The sequence below is a fragment of the Anopheles arabiensis genome, chromosome 2 (assembly GCF_016920715.1).
Source record: "Anopheles arabiensis isolate DONGOLA chromosome 2, AaraD3, whole genome shotgun sequence".
Taxonomy (NCBI): Eukaryota; Metazoa; Arthropoda; class Insecta; order Diptera; family Culicidae; genus Anopheles; species Anopheles arabiensis.
This window is the reverse complement of record NC_053517.1, coordinates 16,419,443-16,435,318: the sequence shown is the minus strand read 5'-3', so window position 1 is coordinate 16,435,318 and position 15,876 is coordinate 16,419,443. Positions and strand designations below refer to the sequence as shown.

The 15,876-nt window shown below is 46.3% G+C and overlaps 1 protein-coding gene across 9 annotated transcripts in view; it reads left to right on the top strand.

Annotated features, from left to right (window-relative positions):
* The window catches only part of LOC120896224 (broad-complex core protein), a 126,455-nt gene that overhangs the window by 68,949 nt on the left and 41,630 nt on the right, over positions 1-15,876 (top strand). Inside the window, exons 1-2 of one of the 9 annotated variants that reach the window (XM_040300199.1) lie at positions 10,053-10,166; positions 14,189-15,360. The exons of 7 other annotated variants lie outside the window; for them this stretch is intronic. The gene's annotated coding sequence lies outside the window, so the exon portion shown is untranslated. Of the gene's footprint in view, positions 1-10,052; positions 10,447-14,188; positions 15,361-15,876 lie in introns of those variants that run through there. One more of the 9 variants, XM_040300198.1, reaches the window with a different exon arrangement.

The following is a 15,876-nucleotide window of genomic DNA, read 5'->3' as shown; positions in this document are numbered from 1 at the left end:
GAACCCGGGGAGAGTTATTTGCTGGCCCGGTGAAAAATTTATTCCCTGGAAAAATATTAAAATGTAGGTAAAGCGGCAAATCATGCCCACACATATACGACCACGTCATGTGTGTCTGTGTGTGTGTGCGTGTGTGTGTGTGTGCTTGTTGGGTATCATCATATGCCCCCATGATCCAAGCAACCTTACCGTTTTGTTGATCTGCCCATAACTCATGGCCTGGACTGACATCCAGCCTGCTGCTCCTGCCCTATTGCACTACTAACAGGGCGAGCTCCTCGCCGTCCGTTTTTCTATGCTTTTATGTGATCTCGTTTTTTTATGTCCACACCCCAGGACAAAGTATTAAAAAAAATCATTATAAAATAAAATGAAACTGACAATACTCAAGAACGGCTGTGGTCCTTTGTAAAGGAAAATCAGCAGGAAATAGTAGTATTGGAAATAAAAAAAACTTTCACATCTGAACGAATATTGGAGGCTTCCAATTGCTGGGAAAGCCGAACCGACCAAGCATCATAACACTGGCGAAGGTGTCAAGGCAGCTCGAAAAGAAGAAAAAAAATAACGACTTCCCGTTCGTTCTGTCCACGAAAAAGGACAAAAATTGAACAGCGGACAAATGGAAAAAAACGAAACAAAACAAGAAGCTACACGGACAGGGAAAAGCAAACGGAAATGCCTGCAGCATTCTCTTAACTGCTACCATTTACTACTATTTCTCTACCATCACTACTCTACTCGCCCCGATCCCCCCCCCAGTATCGATGCTCGCCTTTACTGGCGCACTACCACTATCGCAGTATCTTTTTTTTTTATTGCTATGCGCTATCCTAAAACGCCACCACCCACAACGACGACGCACCCCATCAAAACTAAAACGCCTAGCATCGAATCTGCTAGTGATGTAGCAAAACTGGGAAGAAGAAGAAAAGAAAAAAAAGGTCGTCCTATTCCTTCCCCGAGCGCGCAATTCGTTTCTAGTTCATCGAATGGAAGGGAAACAAATTGCTAGTAGCTTCTAAGGAAAAGTGTGCGAAGGCAAGAGAGTAATAGAGAGAGCTAGAAAGAGAGAGAGAGAGAGAACGCGCGAGCGACAAGCTAAAACAAGTTAGACGTAGTGGTGCGACAATGCGGAGAAGGGGCTGGCGTGGTGTGGTGGGCAATGCAACACAAAAACCATTACATGGTAGGGAGTGGTAGCAAGAGGAAGAAAAACGGGGGATCACGATGGGGGGGGGGGGGAGGGGGAAACTGTAAAAAAGCTTCCTTTTTATGTATCGAACATATATAAAAGTGGAACATAAAAAATCGCTGAGAAAATAACAATTTCTGTAGTCACCTTCTACCCGCGATGGGGGCGCCCTGCCTTGGATGCTGTAAAACTTCAACGAGGTGGGCGTGCAGAGGGGGGGGGGGAAGGAGGGTTGGCAAATGGGGACGGTACTGGGATGCTGCCAAGGACATTCAACAGTGGTATTGAAGGATGGGTGCTGGTGGTGTTGGTGGTGTTGGTGGTGGGTGATGGTGCTGGCGGTAACTACATCCGACTAGAACGCGAGCTTGTTGAATGGGGGGCTAGGGGGGGGTAATGTGAAGTGGTGGGGACTGCCAAAGAGGAAGCGGGTAAAGGGGTGGTGGGTAGAACTGACTGGCAGCGGCATAGGCGCGCGCGGTGTTAGAAAATAATAACGAGCCCTAATACTCATGCATTAACTACGTCGTCGTCGTCCTCATTCGGCGGTCCTTTTGCTTTTGTGTGCCTGCTTGTTGTGCTGTGCGCGCCTGCTTGATGTATAACGAGTTTTTTTTTTCTCTGTTGTTGTTCCCTCTTCTCTGAGTTTTGGTCCTCTGTATGTGTGTGTACGCATTTTTTTATTTTTTATTTCAACATTCGCGCACCATTCCGTCCCTTTCCATTTGGCGACTAAGCGCCGTGCCGCAGGTTAGGCGCCTTCTCGCTTACTCTCTGCCTGTTCGTTCCTTTTGCCTGTGCTCGCTCTCGATTTCGTTTAGCTATTAAATCTCTCTTTTACTACTCCTTCTCGCATCGTTACTGCGGTTCAAATGGGGTGGATTTTTTGTTTTTATATATTTTTGTTGCCTGTCGTTTTTTTTTTATTTCATCTCATTTTATGCTGCTATAACGTGTTCTCAGCAGTTTAAAATTGCTTCGTCTTTTCTTTTTGGTGTGGTTGTTGTTGTTTTTTTTTTGTGCTGATGGGTAGGTTACTGTTGCTAGCATTGCCCGCTTGCCTGGGTGGTAAGCTGCATCGCTAGAGCTTATCGGTTCGTTTTCTTTCTTGCTACTGCTCCTTTTGGTGTCATTCTATTTCACTATCCCTTTTAGTTTACTTATTCTTCACTAGGTTTTTTTTATTGTATTTTTTTATTATCACTAGCCTTTTTTCCTTTTTTTATTCCTTTTTGTTCCTTAAATGCTTTTCATTCCATTTTTTTTACGAGTCCGTCTAGTTTCTTTGTCTTAGTGAACGAGCTGCTTCGAGTCGTTTCTAAGTCGTGGATTTTTAGTGCTCGTTAAAATGAGATGAGTATGCGAGCGAGAAAATGTGGATTTGAAAAATGAAAAATGAGAGAGGGCATATAACTAAAAAAAAATGAGTGAAAGGACATACACGCTCCGTGATAGAGAAGGAAAAGCAGCGGAACAGTGCACAGCAGTTGAAAATATGCTATGACTTGTTTTGTAACTGCTTCTGGCTCTTTCGCGCACATTTTCGCAGTTATCATTCCCGCAGCCCTCCTCCGCAAGGATGGTGTGGAGGAAGTTAACTTCAAACTAAACACACGCGCTTCGCATTGGTGCTGCGGCGTGCGTTTTACAGCCAAAGGCCTGGAATGAACAATGGGAAAAGAGTGGACAGAACAAAAAAGGTAAATTGAGAACCTTCCCGCATGTTGTAAATCTCATCCCCCTACACTGAGTGTGTGCTGCGTGTGTGCGAATAGGAAGTCAGAGGACGCGAGCGAAAAAAAAGGGTGCGCGTTTGTATGAAAACTAGCTTTTAGCGGGATGGAAAAAGATGACGTAGGAGGAGGGTAGTGTTGAACGTGGTGAAAAGTAATTACGCGTTGCTCTAATGAGGGTGGAATAGGTTTACGAGCGAACAAGGAGGGAGGAGGGCGAGAAGAGAAAAGGAGGAAGGTGCAATAGAAAAGAACTCGAAGGGCTTCACAGTTTCAGCCAACTGTGTTCATCCATTCAAGCATCCTTTGGTGCCCGGCGTACAACAGCAGGCCCTTTACTCTTGCTGTTACTGTGATCGGTGTGCTGTGAGCTAACCCTTGCAGTGTCGTTTCATTTTTTTTTAAATGCATCACTGTGAGGGTGTTTGATGTATGACAAATCTTCTATTGATAAGCACGATTTAAACCATGCTATGCCGTAGAATACTGTTGTTTATTACAATAATTAAAAATACATTTCATTTTATTTAAATCATTCTTTCCCAAAGGGATATTCTCTTAGGGATAACAAAAACCGACCTTGGTTGAACGCTACCGAGGTGCTGTGCGTGGGTTACTTGCCGCTGTCCACTCTTTTTCTTCTGCTTTACTGCACTGCATGGTTCCTTGAATCTCCAGTGAACCTGTAAAAGTAATAGCAGTGTGTAAAGGAAAAAAAAATAATAGAAATATTAAATGATTCATCACTCAAGCAATAGAATGTCTCCCCACATCGTTCAACGAGGGGTAATTTTGCGTGGCCATAAGTGTCCAACGTCCAGGGATGAGCCCTCCCTGTACTTGCTTTGTCCGTGGTGCTGGTTCATTGTAGTGTTCAGATTTTCTTTTTGTTTTTTTTTTTGTTCTTGTATCGGTGTACTGCGACGGACCAAGCCCGGTTCGCTTTCCTTCGCTGCTGTGTGCTGTGGCAATTACCTCAACATGCTTACATGCAGGATGAGAGCATAAACGGGGTGTGCGAACAGTATGAAACGGTCTGACACGCTTGATCGCCATCTCACATACACACACATTCTCTCTCTAAGTGCAGTTCGAAGTAATGGTTGTGCAGTGCATTATTATGATCATTTATGCTTTGATTATTTAACACGTTTTTTATTTTGTTCTTCTTTACAAAAGATTGTTTTTCTATTAGTTTTTAATATTCAATGAGTGGTTGTACCGAATATTTAGTTTTTTTTTTGCTAATATAAATCATTATTATCCTTCATTAAAAAAAAAATCGATGCTGTATCTACCAGGGGTCTAACTCACACAGCTTCATTTGGAACATATAGGGGGCATGCTATGGTTGATGGGTTTTGTTCTCAATTTTGCAAATCTGCTAAATAAAAAGAAGGGAGCATATAGCAAGGGGAAGCATCCTCTTGCACACCAACTACCCTCATAAAATATGAATTTAAAAGAACGAACAAAGTAAAAAATAAACATAGAAAATCAGTGCTCCTCCATCATCATGCGCCGCGCTCATCCTGGCGGGGCTGCTATGATGCTGTATGGTAAAGGGCGCAAATGGAGAAGAGCTGTGCAGTTAGACTATGGTTCGCTCTTTTAGGCACATTATTATTTGCCTCAAAATACACTACACACCATGCATAATATCCATCCTCTGCCTGTCAAGTGTGTATTGTGTACCGTTTTTGTGAGAACTCTGGTGCAAGAGGAGCGAGAGGACACACGGCGAAATAGGAAGGTATGCTTAGTATTTCGCTGTACGCGCCGAAATGTGTGCTTCTTTGTAGCTGGCTGTTTGCTGGGGCCAGGCGCTGCTGGTGCTTTCGCACGATTCTTTTAATGTGGTAGTTACACGACTGACTGACTGACTCGGCTCTCCCCAAGCGCGCTCAAGGCGCGCGTATTGTGTATACACGCTCGCGCGTACCAACCCCTGGGAAATAGGAAAAAACAGGCACTTTGTCGTAACGATTCCGATTTGGAGATTTTCTTTTCATTGTGTACAGCTCAACTACCAAACCCGGTGAGGCGCACTCTCTCACTCTATATCTTTCTTTATCTCTCTCTCTCTCTCTCTCTCTCTCTGTTTATTCTTGTTTCCTCTCATTGTCTCGAATTTTTCACGAGCTCTGCCAGCGGGGCAAGTTTTGGGGGAAATTTTTCAGCTACCAGCAGTAAAAACGGTCTAAAATCAATTGCCTTGCGATTGCGTTTGCTCTCCTTGCCGGAGCGAAATGGTATGATGGCTTATTGCGACTTCCGGGCGCGCAAGTTTGGCCAGATTTTGATTCCAAGAGTTGTAAGATTCATGCCCTTTTCGAAGAATTTTGTCCATCGCCATCAGCCGCATGCATTTCTCTCGATTAGAGTTTATCACATCCGACGGCAATATGGCTTTTGGTAGGCTGGATTGGTTTGCTATTTTTACTTTCTGTCAAGAGGACGGTCCCGTGGTACAGTCATCAACTGGCACGATTCAATAAAATGCCCGTCATGGGTTCAATCCCCTAATGGACCGGAGTGTAATCAATAAGCCAATAAGTAAAGGAACACATTTATGAATTTATGCAGCCTTCATTATTATTTTGTAGAAATATTCAATTATTGCACTGTTATTACCACATCCTGGATCCTGTTTTGTATCTCCTGCTACCTTCCCTTAATGTGTGCATGAATTTTTATAACGTTCATTTATTTTAGTTTTTTGAGTTTAAGTTCCTCCCTCCTGTAAAACGCAGCATATCATCCGCGGCAGGGAGGGCGGCACAGCAGCATTCGCCAGCCTATGTATCCGCTACTAACACCAAATCCCTAAGCACTTGCCGCGCGCTTCGAGAGTCGCGCAAAATGAGCCCATGATGAAATGCGTGCAAGCGAGACGGTGCCAGACCCCATCACTTCCCAGCCGTTTGTCGATCCTTTTCATACGAACCCACTGGTGTGTGTGGCACTACTGGATGGTGCAGGCGGCAGTGGCTGTGGTGCTGCTGCAGGATGGTTAGGTTTTTATGTTTTCGGGGCGCAATTTTGTATTTGTGCGACATTTTCCTTTTTAACCGTCGTCGCTCATATTTGTATTTATTTTTATTTTTTCCCGCAACGCCCGAACCCGAACGCCGCAGACCCGAGCCGAGATCCTTCTCCGCTGGGCTGGGTGGCCTTTTTTGTTAGGGAGGGGGTTAGAAAGGAAGGGAGATTGGGCGAGAGGACGACGGTGGAAGCTTAGAGCTGCTTGGCTCTGCTCCAAACAGCTCCAGCGGTGGCGGGCGCAGGTTACAAGAGCGCACCACGGTTTGAAATGGTATTAGTGATGGGCTATAATGGTTTTTCGGCGGTTGCGTCGTCCTCCGTTCGTAGTTTCGCTATCGTTTTTTCGTTTCTCGAGCGCGCGCCACGACCGCCAGCGCGCCGCTCTGCTGTGTGTACACTACCGACAGGGCGACGAATGGCGCGTTAAGGAGGAAAGAGGCCCGTTCGAAGAAGCGACGAAGCGGTTTATGGAAAGAATTTTAGCTGATGTTCTTCTTCGTTCTGCGGATGGAGGATGTAAAAGAGGGGTCGTGTGGAAAAGTGGTGGAAAATAGTGGTGGAAAGGGAAAATGTAGAAGGGGAAAAAAGATATAACGGTGCGATTTAGAGGAGCGCACGCAACAGAACGAGACAAAACAATAAGGGTTAGGGGACGATAGAGAAGCTGTTTAGGTGTGCGTTAAAAAAGCGGGCATCAAACGAAATGGGGGAGGTAAGGCAACGAAGGCGGGGGATCGGTTTCGTAAAAAAGCGAAAAAAGTAGGCAGTTTTGGATGTAAAATGTAAAGCAGGAAGGTGGGGCACGTAAAACGGGCGCAACGCGTAACTCGCGCGCTCGCGGGCTAGCTCTCTTTGTCGCGCGCTTTGTTCTCTCCTAATGCCCTGCCTAAGTACACCACGTACTCTACTACCACAGTGTGCCGTGTGTGTGCAGTGAGCGTGTGTTAAGAGCGAGAAAGTAGGCTAATAGAGGCAGCATTACTACCAGCAGTAAGTGGCAGCATCCTGAACCATGTCCTGATTGGGAAGGCAGTTTTGGAAGGAATACAGTGCGTGACAGGGTTTAGCTGCGACTGGCGTCACTTTCATTTGCATAAACAACTTAATGGAAACCGAAGCCATCGATTTTGTGAAACCTTTAACAGTAGACCAATTTCCTTTTTTATTATGCCCGATTCTGCAATACATTCTGCATACTGCAAAAGGCCCGAATAGAAATGACAATTCTCAATTGAGGGTTTACATTGCCCGAATGAGTATTAGAAAATAGTCTAGAATTTAACTGAAGGAAATTATTGAAGTCCGCGACCCCAGCAATTTTGGTGAACTTGGTGGGGAAAATGTCCTGAAGAGCCTATTTATTACCAATTCAACTTTATGATTTTTTTAAATACGATAGAATCTGCTATCTATTGCTGAAATGATGTCATGCCAATTGGCTCTCCTTCTTGTTGATAAAACAAAAAAGCAAGTGGTTTAAGTCGAGACAAGATTTTGGTTTTCGTGCGATGCCTCAAACTTCTAGTTGATGGAGGGTTTATGTCTTCCGATTATTCTTACTAAAGATATTTGATGACATCTGTCCATCGTCAATTGAAGTATAAGAAGTAAAATAAATCCAAATGTTGGTGTTCCCTATGACAGTGTTCCCTATGACAGTGTGCGCGGCTCTCCCACTTTGGTGTCAGAATGGTTAAACCACCAGAAAGGAAACAAGAGATTTTATTGCTTTCATTGCCGTTCTTTCGCCAGATATTCGTTGGCTTTCAGTGACTTATTGATCCCCCATAGCAGGATAGTCAAGTCAGTCCTACGTATTGCGGGCACGGTCCATTTGGGGCTTGAACCCATGACGGGCATGTTGTTAAGTCTTACGAGTTGACGACTGTACTACGAGACCGGCCTAAATTCGCCATGTATTAGTTTAATAATAATGACAACGCACCTGCCGAAAATATAATCAATGCAGGTTATAGAACTTAAGATCCGTAGTATTCAAATTAGATCCTCAAGCGTGCCCACGATTGAAAATTTGTTTTGTTCAATAGTTTAACCAATTTTGCATGATCAAATGTGTTGTCATACGTTCAGTTTGGATGTTGAATTATTGAATTATTTTATATTTATTTTTATCATGTATTTATGAGAAGTGTCCTTCTTATCCGCAGTGTCTGTCACTACCTACTGTACTTTTCCTAGTAAGAAATATTTAAGTAACTCAGCTTTAGCGTTCTATTTTACTAAAACACACATTACTTGTAGAAAAAAAAGAAAAATTTAGGTGTTTGTTTTAATATTTCGATTTATTTTAAAATAATGGAGGACTAAAGTATTTAAGAAACGGAGAGTGCATTTGCCCCGTATGCTTTGTGCTCGATAATAACAGTAATAATGCTTAGTGGTTTCTTATCTTGTAGCAAAAATGGGTAGCAAAAACTAGCACGCACTGTACCGCACGACGGCCGCGGGGAAATATCGGAAAGTAAAAGATGCTGAATTTTTTCGGCCCGCTACATCGCAGTGCGCGCATTTTTATTCTCTTCTCTAGCGATTTTCATTTTTTTGTGCTGTCGGCTTCCGAGCACCAGCCGGCATTTTCCATCCCGTGCTTTTCCGCACGAGGTCTGTGTGCAATTTTCTCACTCACTCTTGCTCGCTCGCTCTCTCTCGCACACACATACACACGCTGTGTTGTGTATGGTGCGCGCACCACGGCGTCTCGAAGTCATTCGGTGCCCGCGTGCCGCCCTCACTCAGTGTTTTCCAACCCCGTCCCTCGACTTACAAGAAACACACACACACACACACTCTTAAAACGGAACCGGGAGACTACATCGTGCCTCCGCATGTGCCGCCCTTCCCAACCCCCCATGTTACACCGGAGATTGAGTATCCTTACACGGCCGGTCGGCCGCTGCTCGCGGAGGATTTTTTCCACTCTCGATTTTTTCGAGCGCGCGCGGACACGCTCCTCTCGCGCTTCTTGTTTCTTTTTTTATTCGCCTGCCGGGCGGCCTATCGCGCTTCACTCTCTCGCTCTCGCGCACGCTGCATCTCGTGGCGGATGCTGCGAACAACATTTCCAATGGGCGAAACAGAGCGAGAGAGCGCGCGGGCGCGAAAGGGAAAGAGCACAGCAAAGAGAGTTAGAAAAGTGCGGCAGCGAGAGTGAGCGCGCGAGTACGTTCGGATGCTGCTGCTGACCGTGGACGGCGCGCGGGAGGACGGTACGGATTTTTGCGCTGTTTCTGACGTTTTCTAACGCGCGCTTCACCACCACCACCCTACGTTCCTCTCTCTAAACTCTGATGGGTTAGGAATGGCGGCGGAGCGGCAAAGTTTAGGTGTCGCTTCGTCTCGCTTCAGCCCGCTGTGCTGCGTCCTATTCCCGCGAGTATATAATGGTGTGTTTTAGTGTTTGTCCGCGTGATAGTAAGGCGGCAAGAGGAGTGCGGCTGTGCGGGCCGGACGGCGGGAATGCCTTTTTTCCTCGCTAAACAACCACACGCAGCATCATCCCGCCGCCGTCGCCGCATCTGCACCACCACCTCCAACTTCCATCCTTTCTTCCTCCCCCTCCCATCGGCACGGGGCTTTCTACCCCCTTTTTTCCGGCCATGGGTGAGATGTTGGGCGCGCAACAACCGAGGCTCTCGAAAACGACCCGAAGTAATAATAATGGTTATATATATAAGGAAAAACAACATATCATTACATAGAATTTTCACTTTTTTCCTACACCGCGGGTGGATGGACGGCGGCAGGAAGGGCTGCTTCCCCTTTGGCGCTTTCCCGCCGTTTGCTGTGCCCGAACGGTATTTTTTTGTTCGCTCACGCGTTCTTCGCTCTCGCCGTCGTCCTCCGGCCCATCGTCAAGTGGGATGGAGAGGGGTGGTGTGTGTGTTTGTGTGTTAGTGCGCGCCGGCAGCAGTTAGGGGTTCGGGACAGAGAATAGAAAGAAAATTAGTGCAGCAAATCAGCAAAATATCTCAAACCGCCAAACTAATAGCACACGGGAAACGGACGCGGATCGACCCGCCCGACCGACCGAACCGAGAGCAGCGCAGATCCGGAGAGTCCGGAGTGTGATATACACACAGTCACGGGAAGCACAGCAGCAGCAGCAGCAGCACGGTTTTGCGAAGACGACGACAACGTTCGATCGCCGCCCCGGTGTGTTGCTTGTGTGTGTGGTGGGTTTTTCCTTCTGCTGCGTTACTTCGACTGGCTGACCGAGCCGCACGCATAACGGGTTTGGCAGTCCGACCGGACCGATATACGGGGAAGAAAAACTCCGGCTGGCCATTGTGTGTGTTTGTGTGTCGATGGCGCGGGACATGCCGTTGTGTTGTGGTCGCCGTCGTCAGTGGATCGTGGGAACCGGGCGCGATGTTTAGCCGTGCTCTTGTGCTGCACTACCACCCAGCACAGTAGTCACCAAATAGTGTGTGTCCCGTACAATAGCACCAAAGTGTAAGTCCGCGAATTTTTTCCCCCCAGCCTGCTCCCAGGTAGTTCGTGTTGTGGCAGTAACGCGTGTGTGAGCGTTTAAATGGTCGCTAAGCGCACAACGGTCGGAAAATGATCTTTGGAGATGTTTCGTGACACACACGGCGGCTTTCTAGTGCGCCCCTCAATCGATCACTAATTTTGGCATCCCAAACTTATGTGTGTGTGTGTGTGTGGCTCAGTGATACTGATTTGATTTTGATGAGCCGTGGTGTGCTGATTTGCTGTTGTAATTGCACGAAGATTTGCTTTTGCTGCTGTAGCGTGTTTCTAGAGCCCTGGCTGCTGCTCACATCCTGTATGTCTGTGTGCTGTTTGTTTGTTGTGTGTGCGTCAGGGAAAAGAAAAAAGAATGCTCAACAAATCGAGAGGGAAAGTGAAAGCATAGCCGTGTCTGTGTGTGTGTGTGTGTGTGTGGTTGTGGAGGCCTCCCAGCGTGTGGTCCGATTTCTTTTGACGCAAGGTGTTCGCCTCTGGGTGGTTTTTATTCTGACAGGTGTGTTTACCAACCAATTCGCAACGCAGTGGGTGAAAGGAGAAGAGAGTTTCCCGATATTGCACGATCATCTCTATCCTAACGGGGTACGCTCCTGTGTATGTGTGTGTATATGTGCGTGTACCAGCATCCCTAGTTATACCTCGTTGAATAGTTGGAGTGAATGTCGTGATTGATTTTTCCACACCTCTTTCCATCTTGGAGCTAAAATGGGGGTTTCTTATGTGTGTGCCCGCCGTCTGTGGGTGAAAGATTGCTGCGTGCCTGTGTGTATGTGTTGCCTTCGTACCACTGGCCATGGTGTTTGTTGAATGCAGAGAGGTGGAAACCAAAAATTTGTGTTCCGTTTTCCTACATCACCTTTCGCACGGGCACGGTGGAAAATAGTGTGGAATTGTTTGTGATCGTTTTTCGCCCAGGGCGTACTGCTTCACCTTGAGTTGGGTCAGAACAGTGCACAAACTTAACAGCCAACTAACCAGTGCAAGAATGAAGGAATAAAAACTAAACATAACTTAACGAAACTGTAAAAATCAAACTTAAAAACGAATCATATTTTGCTTTCAAAAGGAAAAACGTAATGAACAGAAGAAAATATAACTGCATAAAATCCATCTCACCCCTTTAAATGGTCATCCAAAGTGTGCGCCTGGTGCCCCACGTGTTCTCCACGTGTGTCGTGCTTGCTTGTCGAGTTTTGAGCTGTTTAGTGCACAACTACAATTAATTGAAAAGCAAAAGCACCCATCACTCATGTTAAATACTTCCACACTAGCCTCGCTGCCTAATTGTGTCAGTCGCTGTGCAAATGGTTTCTTTTCGTGGTTTCGTTGTGCGCGTGTTAGCTCATGGGGAGGGGAGTGGACTATCTGCTGCTTATCAGCGTGTCCCAATACCCGGTTTCGGTGGCTTGTGTGCAGTTTAGTGTGATTTGGCAATGCTTTTTTTTTGCACATCTTTTGATCAACCCAGCTACTAGCGTGCTTTTGGGTGTGTGTGTGTGTGTTTGGTGGCGAAAGATATTGAGTGCAAAAAAATAGAGAAATAAATAGACCTAACTCAAATACGATTTTATTGTACATCCACCTGCATGTGTGTATATTATTTTGCCACGTGATGATCCTCTTTCTGGTGTTTTAAGTTTACATCGAAATGGTTATCTCTTTAGCCCTGTGTGCGTGTGTCTGTGCTAGTTTGAAATAATGTTTTTTTTTGCGAAAAAGAGTTAAATTTTTCATTCGCACGAAATAAACTGAACATTCCTTTCAAACACTTATGACTGTGAGTTGGGGAAAATAATCCATACACCACCCCCGTTACTTTGCAAATATCGCCATTAGCTTCCTCTAATACCGTGTGTGAATAAAACAGAAAACCCTCCCCTAATGCCGCGCGGTGTCTTTTGCTCGCAAAAACGCACACATTTTGGTGAAATATAGCAACAGAAATAAAAACCCCCAAAAAATAAGAAGCTACATTCACAGTCCACTCTCTATACGCGGACAGCGTGTGTGTGGTGCGTTGTGTGCGATAGTGTTACGCTGGTTGCGGTGTGGTGTTAGTGGCTGATGATTATTATTGGTCCACCAGCACCATCACCATCACCCTCCTGTGGGGCCCTTCTGCCCAATCTACTAGGCAAGAGCTAGTTGTTCTCTCGCCTATCGATGGATGGTGCGGCGGTGTACTGTACGGTGTGTGTGCGTGCCTTCATTTCGCTATTTCGTTTAGTTGCTTGTTTTTTACTGTTAATCACTTTTTTTCGCACAATTTAACCTTGTGCGAACACACCACAGTGTGGTGGTGGTGTGGTGTACAGGTGAAGATGAAGGAGAAGGACCCGTCGTCACCTCTCCCTACCGCCTCGCCCTGCATTGGACATGGCCTGTATTTATCGGCCAAAGATGAGGAGGAGACGAAAACAGAACTATAAGAAAACAAAAAAAAAACACACACACGCTACAGACGTGACGCGCAGACCGCGAACCAGAGGGAGGTGGGGGTCGAGGACGTCGTTGCAGGTTACACAGATGTGTGGGACAACCAGTGCGGAGTAATACTAGGTAAAATTGGGGGATGAACATCGCGCAGCGAGAGTGATAGTGGTTGAACAGTGGAGAAGGCAAGAGAAGGAAGAGTAGAGGGGGGGGGAGTGTGTTGGTAAGTCAGTTTGCAAAGTAGTGGTGTTGGGGGTTTATAGGTGCCTGCTGCAAACCCCCTCCCGAAATATACACCCCAAAACCAAGCCCACACGTTGATAACGACGAATGCGCGCAGCTGACGAGGGAAAAGAGAGGGGCGCAGGGCTGCAGCGGCAGTGCCAAAATAGTAAAGCAAAGAAAACACAACGCACAGACCCGGGCCATTATTATCTGCTGCTGGTGCTGCGGGCGGCCTAGGTTAGGCAGTGGCGGGCCCCCCCCGCACCACACAAATTCGGCGCGGCGTGAGGTCTGTTTCGCGAAATCGCGTTTTTAGTGTGCCGGTTGCGCACGTAACAGGGGGGTTGTTGGTTGCGCTGTGTTGCTGGTGATGCTGGCCATACTTTTCGTTGCTGCAACGTTGCGCTTTTTTTGCTATGTGCCGGTGCGTGTAGTATATTTACCGTCCTGTGGATCCTGGAGTGCGCGCTACAGAAAGTGAAAGGGTGCATCTGTTTCGCGTCTCGCAGTTTTACACTCACTGATGCACAGGAAAAGGGTGGCTGTTTTTGTTGTGGCGAGTGCATTACACATTCGTTCTTGAGCTTAAATAAAGGGGTAAAACCAAATAACTACCAGGAGAAGAAACAGCGAATATATTAGGCCGATCGAATTTAAGACAAGTTTTGCATGTTGTGCTGCTCTGTGTTATCTTATCGTGTGTAATTAATTGGCACAATTGGTTACACACACATACAGAAGCGATTACTTTTTGGGCTACTGAAACGCTTTAAAAATCCAGTGTGAGTGGTAAACAAAGAGTGCAAATTGAAAGGGAAATTCTATGATAACAACACAAACGGTTGAGGTGTGTGTTGCAAATTGACACATTGAAGGAAGCACTGTCTCTATCGTTCTGCGATCGAAACTTTGCAATTCAGCTTTTTTGTCCATGGTGTTCCTTCTCCAGCAAAACAAAACACTGAATCTTCGAGGGTGTCAAAAGTGTGGAAAACATTTTTTCTTTTTTTTTCACAAAAATAGCTGTGGTTTTTCCCTTCCCCAATAGTTTTTCGTTAGAAAGAGAGCAACATTCGGTGCATTAACAAGAGCGAGGTACAAAAAGCGTCGGTGTAAGTGTGCGTGTGTGTGTTCGTGTGATAAGTGTACGTGTGATTGAATATATCTGCATATCGTGAAAAATTCATCTTCGTACCGCCCCGGCACCACTTTCTGGGGATTTTGCTCAATATTTTGGCACGTCCAGCCATCAAAGGCAAACGCGGTGCCGTGTTCTGGTGGCTGGTTCTGTTTCGTGCAGTTGCAAAGCACCATCAACGCAACAACAACAGCAAAAAATCCCTACCTATGTGTGTGAAAATCTTCGGTGCGCACCCCATTATCAGCTGCTGCCTAGCATCCACAAATTTCCAAAACCATCCGTCGTCATCGCTCTCCAAATGCTGCAATAAATCCTTTTGCGCTGGGCGCGATATCAACCTTCTGTGAGTGTGTTTGTGTGTGTGTGTGAATAGAGGAGGAGAAACGGGGGGTGAGGAAGAAATAAACACAATGCACGCGTGTGTGCGTGGTGCGTGTTGTTGTTGCTGTGCATCCCGGTAGTAATGCAAAGTGCATCGTCGCTGGGTCTTTTCGTTTGTTCCGTCAGTTTGGTCACCTCGCGGAACCAGCCTCTCCATCTGTGTGATTCGTCTGCGTGTGGTGTATGTGTGTGATGTATTGCTGCTGTGTACGACAAAAGTATGCTCTGGGTGCCAACATGCCCAGATGAACGACGGCGGCTGGCCGCTGATACGTTGATGCACCACACCAAGGAGAGTGCCAAAACAGCAGATAGTAGTGGTGGTAAAGGGTAAACCACACACAGGAGGATGTATGTGCGAGTGTTTTGTGGTGGTGATTCAGTGTGATAATCAGTAAGAAGCGCAATCGCTCCCCCCAAAACTAATCAACGATCATAAAGCGCCCACACTGACGTCGACAGGGGCAAACACAGGAAAACGAAAGTGTGAAAATAAGAAGCATGTGCAATAATACATTTTACCCAGCAATGGTTGAAATTGCTCCAGCAAAAGCAGCAAGCTTTGTCGTCGTCCCTCGTGCACCTCGTGCACACGTACACCATAAACTGTGAATGTGTGCCCTTTGCCTGAAGGGAGTGGAGTCGCCAGCAACGCACCTCCCCGTGTGTGCAGTGTATGTCTAACAGTACAGCAAAAGGTATATAGGAATTGGATTTAAGCTGCTGGTTGATTTAAGTTTTGTTTTAATTTTGAAACATTGGTACCAAATCTCACACAACACACAAACAAGATCGCCCTTGTGCAAGATGACTCGTCAAAAAGGTTGTTGTTTTTTTTGGCACATTTCCGCTTGCTTCGGCGACTGGTAAAAAAAACACCAAACCCGATTACTACTCTTGATAACGCAAAGTGCAAACTGATAGTGCGCGCTGCCCCAAAAAACCAAACAGGAAGGGATGGAAAGAGAGAGAGAGAGATAGAGAGGTGAGACGGTGAACGAAACATGGAAGAGTGAGTGTGTGTGGCGGCTCTGCGTGTTATCTTATCGATTGTATGTTGTGCACTGTACTTACTGTGCTGCCTTTCTCGGTCATTGAACGGATTCTTATTTCGCAAGTTCGCCAACAGGAGGAGTGATCGTGTATTGCACACGTACGCCACAAGACGCTAGAGCACTTCTCCCCATCCCGTCACCATAGGACGGCTGTGCCTA